This window comes from Lissotriton vulgaris, chromosome 2_1 (assembly GCF_964263255.1).
Source record: "Lissotriton vulgaris chromosome 2_1, aLisVul1.2, whole genome shotgun sequence".
Lineage (NCBI taxonomy): Eukaryota > Metazoa > Chordata > Amphibia > Caudata > Salamandridae > Lissotriton > Lissotriton vulgaris.
In genome coordinates this window covers 1795401364-1795410975 of record NC_141687.1, presented here as the reverse complement: position 1 = coordinate 1795410975, position 9612 = coordinate 1795401364, and the positions used below count along the sequence as shown (strand labels likewise).

At 41.9% G+C, this 9612-nt stretch overlaps 1 pseudogene; it reads left to right on the top strand.

Moving 5' to 3' along the window:
• The first annotated feature begins 6571 nt into the window (after nucleotides 1-6571).
• On the top strand, nucleotides 6572-8387 carry LOC147733287 (uncharacterized; annotated as a pseudogene).
• The last annotated feature ends 1225 nt before the right edge of the window (nucleotides 8388-9612 follow it).

Sequence of the window (9612 nt, the reverse complement as noted above, 5' to 3'; positions counted from 1 at the left end):
CAAATAGAATAAACATAGTAGTAGATGATTTAATGGTATATATTTTTGGTAATTATTTTTGGGAACTTTAGAAAATCATTACCATTGTCTACATGTAAATTATCTATGCTAACACAAAACCTTCGACATTTATCATTGTAAAGTTATGATGGAAGGGATCAAATGCAATTTTGAGTTGTGAATGAAATGTGAAGAAATTAAATAGGGTGAAAATGATCAAGCAAACCAAAAAGTGAAGAAGCAGTCATGATGAATGTAACCATAGTTGAAGGGCCAAACTTATTTGAAGTCTAGTATCCATAATATGACTGCCATCAGAAAGGTAAATGTGTGTGTCCAGAAATAGTCCACAGAGTAAATGCTAGTCATACACTGGAGTAAATTAGGTTTGGGGTTTCTTGCTGGTGGCGGCAGAGGTCTTGCCATCCTCATCTCCTGATAATTTGGATGGACGTCCCTTCCTATGGGTGGGTGTTCTTCCTTCCTGTGACTGTGGCAGATGAGAAGAGCTAGATTTTGTAGGACCACAGGAAGGGGTAGATGGTGCTTAGAAAGCCCTGCACATATGGGTGTAAATAAACTGCAGCACCTCAGTCAGGGAGCTCATATTGGTATTGTGAACCTCCGTCTGACAATTTAACTCCCTCTGCAACTGCTTCATTTACCAGAGCTCAGTGAGTACCTCATTCATCATGTCCTGGGACTGATAATAGGTTCCCAAGACTTGGTCAATGGTGATCTGGGTGAGAGTGACCCCAGGGGCCTCACTATGCTGGGCCACAGAATCCCTCCCACAACCTCTGACCCCACTATCCTGTGCCTTGGTCCAGTGTGCCCAATCTGACTGGATCCTGTGTGATCTGGAGCTGGTGGTGCTGTGGTGTCAACTTAACCCAGGTCTGGGGGAACAGGATAAGTGTTACAGAGGTAAGAACACAGGAAGTGGAGCCTTCAGTTATCAGCAGGGGTAGGAGGAGTTGGTGTGGGCCCAGTGAGACTCCCTGGAGCTGACCACCCATGCTGACTAGATGGACCAGGATCTTCATCGTCATCAAGACTACCAGGAGTGTTGTACTCACTGAAGGCTTTATGCTGAGCTGGAGTGGAGGTCTCTTCAGTGGCAGATTCCTGGTCACGTGCTCAGGCAGTTGGACCTGTTGAGAAATTGAAATTTTTTTATTAATAAAAGTGTGTTATGAATCCAAATCTTTTAGGACAAACAATGTAGATACCTAGAAGTACGAAGAGGGAGAGATTATTATGATGATAGCTTTCCGTGGTATTGAACATATTACCCCAATTCCAAACATTACAACTTCGAAAAAACAAGTAATACGATGTCCAGAAATGTTTATGACGTGATTAGGAAGTATACATAGCATCTCCCAACCATTCAGCACAACATAGTGGAAAGGTGAAATGTGTAATTGACAGTTCTAAGGCTTAGCTGACTTTAAAACAGAAATATATACAATGTAGATGGATGATTGACATCAGTCATCATGTGAACAATGCAGAGTACATTTTTGCAAATACCACTAAATTTCAGAATAGTAATTTTCATACCTTACAATGTTTTGGTCAACACAGTTTGATTTGTGAAACTTATGACATTGATTCAACTGGTTGTGATGCACAGGACAGCATCCAGAGAAGAAAAAAAAACATTTTCTGAAGAGAGCATTGAATATGAATTGATCACTACATGACACTTTACCATGTGTTGGCATCTGTTAGACAAGAGAGAAGGAGCAATATGACATAGCAATATTCTTCTGACAAAACAGAAACAGGGCATCCTGGTTGTTGTAGTCATTTCAAAGACAACTTCCCAACACTTGCAAAATGGTTAGTGGAACATACTTCTGGAAATTATGCAGAGGGAATGGGACAAACACACTATGACTAGGCTGTCCGGAAATCGGTTGGAACCGACTCTGCCCGACAGCACTGTACTGTATGAAAATCAGCTGACCCAGTTTAAACCGAGTGTCACTGATTTTCATGGTTGTTGCACTACTTGTCCACTTGATGGAGCCAAAGCATTACAAGCCAAGCTCCAATTTAGGCCCAAGAACAAAGCAGCTCAGAACATGAGTCACTCCCATTAAATTCAGGGAGATACATTGGCTGGCAAGGTTGGTGGGTGGGGCCAGGTCCCATTGAAAATACTGTCCGGACTTTGTCTGGCCCCACACACCGCACCACACTTCAGATCGCCACGACGACCAGATGACGGCCGGACGATGACCGCCAGTGCTCCAAGTGCTCCAAGGCCCAGCAGGTAAGTGGAAAGCGCGTGTTTTGTCAAACTGTAACATTGCTACAGAAACACTACTGTCACTGTAGCAGCAGAGAGGCTCTGATAGCTTTTATGCCTCCATACCTTTGTGTGAACAGGGGTTGAATAGCGGAGGAAGGACAGGGTTGCCCTATTTGTGTCTTTCGGTGTGTGGAGGGCAAGGAGTTAACTAACTGCAGCCTGCTCGCTACTTCGCACACCTGCCCAAGTCAGGAAGGGCAGTCTGACGTGCATATTTGAACCTGGTTCTGGTGTTGTAAAGTACAGCTTTAAAGTCCACGCTCAGGTAGAATAAAGTATTCGCATATACAATTCAGAGGGCCTCAGATGAAGCATTCTGTAATGACAAGCATTGCTCACCATAATGTTCTTGTTTAAGATTATGAGTTTCTTGGTGCACTCGATCTGTCTACGGCCTGCGATTCAGCAGTTCCAAGCAAAGTCAGAGAGCTTGGGGGGTCAATAGCTTTTCATTTTATGGTTAAATGGATGGAAAACCTCAGCAAGTTCTTCTAACCCAAGGCAGACCCAGGTGGAGTAACAAATCAGTGCCGGATTATCATTGATTTTTTAGAGGGGAGATTTTTATATAGCGCAAACAAGACCCGGAGGTATCAGTGCTTTACATGAGCACCAGTTGTGTTACAATCTCTTCTGACATTAGACACCTGTATTCTACACTAAGTGAATAATTCAAGATATACATTATTTATGTCTTGTCTCTCTGAGAAGTAACTGAGTATCCCACTATTTAGTCCAACACAGATTGCAGGGGGCGAAGACAGATAAGAGAATGGGGAGCAGAGGTGTGAATGGCCGAAGGGCTAGAGCAACACTAGGCCCCCTGCCTGGCTAACGTGGGGGGGAGAGGAGCTGTTGTGTTTCTGGCATCCATCTTACTGCAGCCGCACCCGAGTACTACACAGGTCGTAAACGACCATTTACTTAACAAGGCTTTCTTGTTTTTCACCCCTTCTTAAAGCCCCTGCATCTCTCCATTTTGCCGATTGCTGGAAGATTACCCTCTACCCCCCTGAAATTTGACTGTAGTTGCGCCTCTGGGAGCTACGTAAGTAAGTAAAAACTCTCATCTGGAACCAAATTTCATAGACAGAGAGAGAGAAAACACAACATACATAATTCACTTATAGTTGCATTGCTTCATCACAGTGCATTACAAACATTTATATTTACATGAAACATTACCTACACGTTTTAAACAAAAAAATATATCAACAGAATCACATTCAACAAACATTTACTAAACACGATATCTCAACCACTTTACAGTATATTTCTTCGTTTTTTGGAAAACACAAATTTCAAATACCCAAAGAGTAATTTACACGGAGCCTTAACATTTATATCATATACTTAAACACCATCAGGTGTGTTATTTTGGCTCTTTCCTAAATTTAGGGAAGAGCCAAAATAACACACCTGATGGTGTTTAAGTATATGATGTAAATGTTAAGGCTCCGTGTAAATTACTCTTTGGATATTTGAAATTTGTGTTTTCCAAAAACGAAGAAATATACTGTAAAGTGGTTGAGATATCGTGTTTAGTAAATGTTTGTTGAATGTGATTCTGTTGATATAATTTTTTGTTTAAAAAGTGTAGGTAATGTTTCATGTAAATATAAATGTTTGTAATGCACTGTGATTAAGCAATGGAACTATAAGTGAGTTATGTATGTTGTGTTTTCTCTCTCTCTGTCTATGAAATTTGGTTCCAGATGAGAGTTTTTTCCACATAAATAATAAGTGAAAGGTAAAAATAAATATACCTGACCAGATTCAATTAAACTGTTTATTTGGTCTCCACAAAATCATAAACTTGAAATAATATTTGAAGGGAAGCATTCTATGTATTGAATTCATAAAACGGTCCAGCTCTCCCTTCTGTCCCACTAAGGACCTAACTCCTTTTTTCGAACTACTCAAAAGCCAAACACGACCAGGCACTACTCTTGCACAGAAACACCCTGCTCTGTCCCTCTACACCATAGGTGTCTCGGTCAGCAGTGCGTACTATGTAACTAATGGACCTATTCACTCGGTTCCCAGAAGAAGTAATACTCCCTGAAAATTATATTTTTCACCCAGTGGGCAAAAAATGCAGCATTTCGGAAAGCGAGTGCCATGCTTGGGTAGAAGGAAGTACCCCCATGTACAATTCCGAGGGCCTCAGATGAAGCATTCTGTAAAGACAAGTATTGCTCACCATAATGTTCTTGTTCAAGATTACGAGTTGTCATGGTGCACTCGATTGGTCTACGGCCTGCGATTCAGCGGTTCCAAGCAAAGTCAGAGAGCTTGGGGGTTAATAGCTTTTCACTTTTATGGTTAAATGGATGGAAAGCCTCAGCAAGTTCTTCTAACCCAAGGTAGTCCCAGGTGGAGTGACAAATCAGTGCCGGATTATTATTACTTTTTTAGGGGGGAGGGTTTTATATAGCGCAAACAATACCTGGAGGTATCAGCACTTTACTAGAGCACCAGTTGCGTTACAACCTCTTCTGACATTGGACACCCATATTCTACACTATGTGAATAATTCAAGATATACATTATTTATGTCTCGTCTCTCTGTGAAGTAACTGAGTGTCCCACTATTTAGTGCAACGCAGAGTGCAGGGGGGCGAAGACAGACAAGAGAATGGGGAGCCGAGGTGTAAATGGCAAAAGGGCCAGAGCAACACCAGGCCCCCTGCCTTGCTCACATGGGGTGGGGGAGCTGTTGTATTCTGCCGTCCACCCGAATACTTCACAGGTCTGTAAAAGACCATTTACCCAACAAGGTTTTTTTGTTCTTTCACCCCTTCTTAGAGGCCCTGCATCTTCACTCAGCAGACTGCTGGAAGAATTAGCACTCCCCCTCTCCCCCGAAAATGTTACTAGCCTCCCCCCCCCCCTTCCTCCACGCGATGAAATTTGACTCTAGTTGCGCCTCTGCCCATTTCAAAAGAAATGGTGATATTTTTCTGGTTATAGATGGCATTAACCTATGTGCTTATGAATTGTAAGGCACAGCTTTTTTTGTAATTAAAGCAGCATTTGGTGTATTTCACTGTGAACTGCTCCCTGAAGGCTCATAAAACGATTGCTTCATCGTAGCACACACACAATGATTTCATGACAGTCTCTGCCACTAGTCACTATGATCTGGGTACTCAGTTGAACTCCATCATCATTGTCTGACGAACAAAAAGCACACATCTGAAATAATAGTGCTAGTGCTGTAGCAATAATGTAAAATGAAAAGAAACAGTAAGTTCTCACCACTTCTGAATTATGTTGTGAGTTAACGATAATGTAAGGCCCGTCTGCATACATTTGTATGCCTAGTGAATGTGGAGACAATATCCTTCATTCTCAAACTCCCTTGGGACAGTTGATGTCACTCACTTTGCTCATTCAGTGAAAGTCGAAGATGAATTCGACATCCCATTACTTTCAACCATCACTAGCCACCACTGAGTGACAGAGAAACCCCTACTGAAATCCTGGTATCTTTGGCATAAGCATGAGGCTACTGTCCAGAGAAACATGTGATGTGTTCTAGCAGTACCAAACAACATTAAAGTTAAGAACACATTACAAGATACACCCAGAACCACATTTTTTTAAAGCATGATGGTTAACCGCATGCGCGCTAGCGGGTTTTCCCGCTGCGCGCTGAAGATTCAAAATTCGCGGGTTACGTGACAAAGCCAGCTCGTCATGCGCGCAGCGCAGGTAACGCCCATGACGAGCTGGCTTTGTCACCAGCATCGAAGGGGTTAAAAAGCATTTAGGTAACCAAGGATACCGATTTTTAAAGTTTTAAATCAAAAACACTTAGAAACTGCAATCTGCCAGTTTTCGTTAATGTTCCTGTTTGAGCCCTGTGTGCTGAAGTTTTGCTTCAAGGTCAGCTATTGAAAAAAACACATTTTCAAGATTTTCCAATCCTTAGTCAATTCAAGGCCAAGAGGACAAGGGAGAGAGTCTCAGGGCAAGGAATCTGAGCCACGTTGTGCCCATCTTTGAAACAAATTTTTCATGTGTGATTGGACTGAGAGTCTCATTTGGGTAGCTGGTTAGACTTTTATTTTTGTGTCATCAGGCTTTAAAGATAAAATGGATTCTTATGCTATCCCTCAAATATGTGTCCTTCAATTTCACCAATTGGATGGCAGCCTGTTTAGTGTCATCATTATTTTCTCAACAGTACGCAACCAGTTTCTAAGTGTTTTTTTTGTATTGATCTAGTTTGCGCAGAACCACATGCCCTGCAGAATAAAGACGGCAGAAGATTATGTGCTGGAAAACAAAGATTTTATGGTTGAAGAAGTGCATGGGCAAAAAATGTTGATTTGCAGGTTTTGCAGAGTGACTGTCTCAATGGTAACTGGGAAGACTGCAAGCTAAATTGCTGAACATCTTGTCACCAAGACCCACTTGAAATTTAAAAAATCAATTAATAGTGACAGCCTATGCCAGATGTCTCTTGCTGAGACAATGACATGCTTCAAAAGAAAACGTGAGGAAGAAAAGGATGTAGCACATGAATTTGTATGTGCCCTAGTGCAATCTGGAACTAGCTTACACCAAGCCGATGGACTGATTGGGAATCTGTTCCGCAAACATCCTCCAGCATGCAAAACATTACCAAAGCAACACAAATGTATGACAAATACCTACCAGAGGTGTTCCTTGTAGATATTGAACATATTTCAGAGGTACTCCAAGGTGATGGAAAGATCTCTGTTATCATTGATGAAACTCCAGGGATGCGTGGCGACCCAGCAGTGGCAGTGCTAATCACATTTTGTGATGCGAAAAATGGATGGTACTGACGTACCATCATGGCAGATCTAGATGTACTGTAAACATGCAACGCAGTGTCACTTGGAATGCTGCTGCAGAGAGTTCTTACCAAGTTTAACAAATATTGGTGTGAAATTGTTCGTATTTGCAGCTATTCAGCTACGTATATGAAAAAGTTATGTGATGACCTGTCAAAAGCAATACCTGAGCTGAAGTGTTTCCCTGTAAGAGATCCTTGCCCATTGCTAGATTGTATCCTAAAAGCATCTTTACAATCTTCTGATTTAATTAAGAATGCTATTGATTTTGTAGTCCATTCGGGTGCACTGTTTCGTTATGCGGGGGAACTAAAACGTAAATATTTCTCCTTTTGTGTTTTGTGTGGCAGCAAAGAAAGAGTCATCACAACTGTGTCATTTAGTCGGTGGTTCTCAGTGTCCTAAAGGCTGTGAATGCGATATTATCTATGTGGCGACCATTTACAGAATTTTTGCTTAGTGATGATGCAAAAGGCAAGAAATGGGAGGATCTTCGGGTGCATATTGATAGTGATGTGAAAAAAAGTACATTCTACTGCAGTCTTATATTTTTACAGGAAAACATGACTGCTGTAGTGGACATAATCAAACAACTAGAGTCTGAAAACACCCTTGTCTACCAAGTGTTCAGCATAATTGGTTTACATGTGAAACATCTCCCCAAGAGTAGGCTAGACAACACTTTTAGTGACTTTGGCACTGCAACATGTTCCCTGTTAGAATGCTTGCCACTTGGCAAGCAAAGAAGTGTTGAGGACCAATTCAGGAAATTTTATTTCACAATTCATGAGAACAGGCTAGCAATGATGCATAGAAATGTCCCTTCACCAACCATGACGTTTCAAGTCAATGAAGCCTCACTGTGGTACTCTGCAAAAGTGTTAGAGCCCTTCCGTAAAGGGGAATTTTCACCAGACTTTGCAAAGTACAGCTTCATTTTTGTGCGCTTTAATACCTCTGAGGGCATATGCACCCAGTTCAACGCATACGTTGCAGAACCTGTCCCAGAGAATGCCAACCTTCAGGTGCACCAGTATTGGCATGGAAAGCTATGTCAGTGGCCAGAGTTGGCAAATTGTGTATAGGCTGTTTTGGTGTTGCCAGTCTCAAGTGCCAATGTCGAGAGGGCCTTTTCACAAATAAAGGTTTACATGGGAAGGTAAGAGAGAGCGCGAATGACCAAAGACTCAATGAAGAAATATTGTATGGTGTACTACAATAGGTTTGACTTGTAAAAATGTATTTGGACCTCATATATACTGTACGTACACTGTCTATATACCATGCATCAATGAAGAAAGCAAGCAATAATAAAAGCAAAGCGTTCCATAAACACCAGTAAAACACTATTTCAGTAGTTTTTCATGGCACGAAAATGAGTTACCACTGAAAAGCACTCTTTTTTTGAGGTATTGAAATCACTGGAAAACAATTTGCCAAAAAGATAAACTGAAAACAGGAAAGCCTAAATATGACACACATATCGGTAATGTATTATTTGGTGGTATAACAGTTACAGGCACCATACCATCATGCGACATATAATGGAGATTGACACCTGTAATCTTGGGTGCAACATAATACATTCACACAAATGACCCAAATTATCCGATACTGATAGTTTGAGGTTTCTAAGTTGTGTAAATATGTGCAGAACACATTGGCAACAGCTGAGTTGAGAACAAGCAGGACATTGAGGTTTAGTGAGAGTTTGTAAAGTATAACTCACCAGACTCCACTCCACAATCAAGCCTTCAAGAAGTAGGATCTGCAAGACCGTCTCTTCCCAGGGCATGAACTGTAAGGGGGGCCTGGGAGAACCACAAGCAGTCCACTGGGCATCCATGTGCCACTTGGAGGCCAGGAGCACACTTCCCCTCGCAGGTTGTGCCACCTCTTCCTAATTTTCTCCTGTGTGCGCAGGTTGCTAGCTACAGCATTCACTCGGTCAGCTATTCTGGCCCACATTTGCCTTTTCTAAGATGGAGTGTATTTTTGACTTGGGCTCCAAACAATTGTGGCTCTACTCTTATGATTTCATCCACCATGACTGACAATTCACCCTCAGTAAAACTGTGGATTTTTGGGTCCTAGCTCTTTGCAAAAAATTATAATTAACTAAAAAAACTGTGAAAAGAAACAATATAACCTCACTTAACTGGCAAAAGCTCTGCTAGGAAATGTTGTGGTGCAGTGGAATGGCAAAGGACCATGGAGTGAAATGCAGTGTTTTATAGTGTGGTATGAAGGTGTTCCATTTGGCCCATGGACATCAGGTGTATTCGATTAGCATCCATTTAATGGCCACAGTGGTGGTCCATTGTTGAGCGCGTACTGTGACGGACTCCTGCCACTAGGAGACCACCAGCACAACTGTGAAATCTAAATCTGCTTGGCGAGAACCCCCCGCCCAGATGGTGATGGAGTACTATTCGCCAGCATTGTAGTCCACTGCGTCAG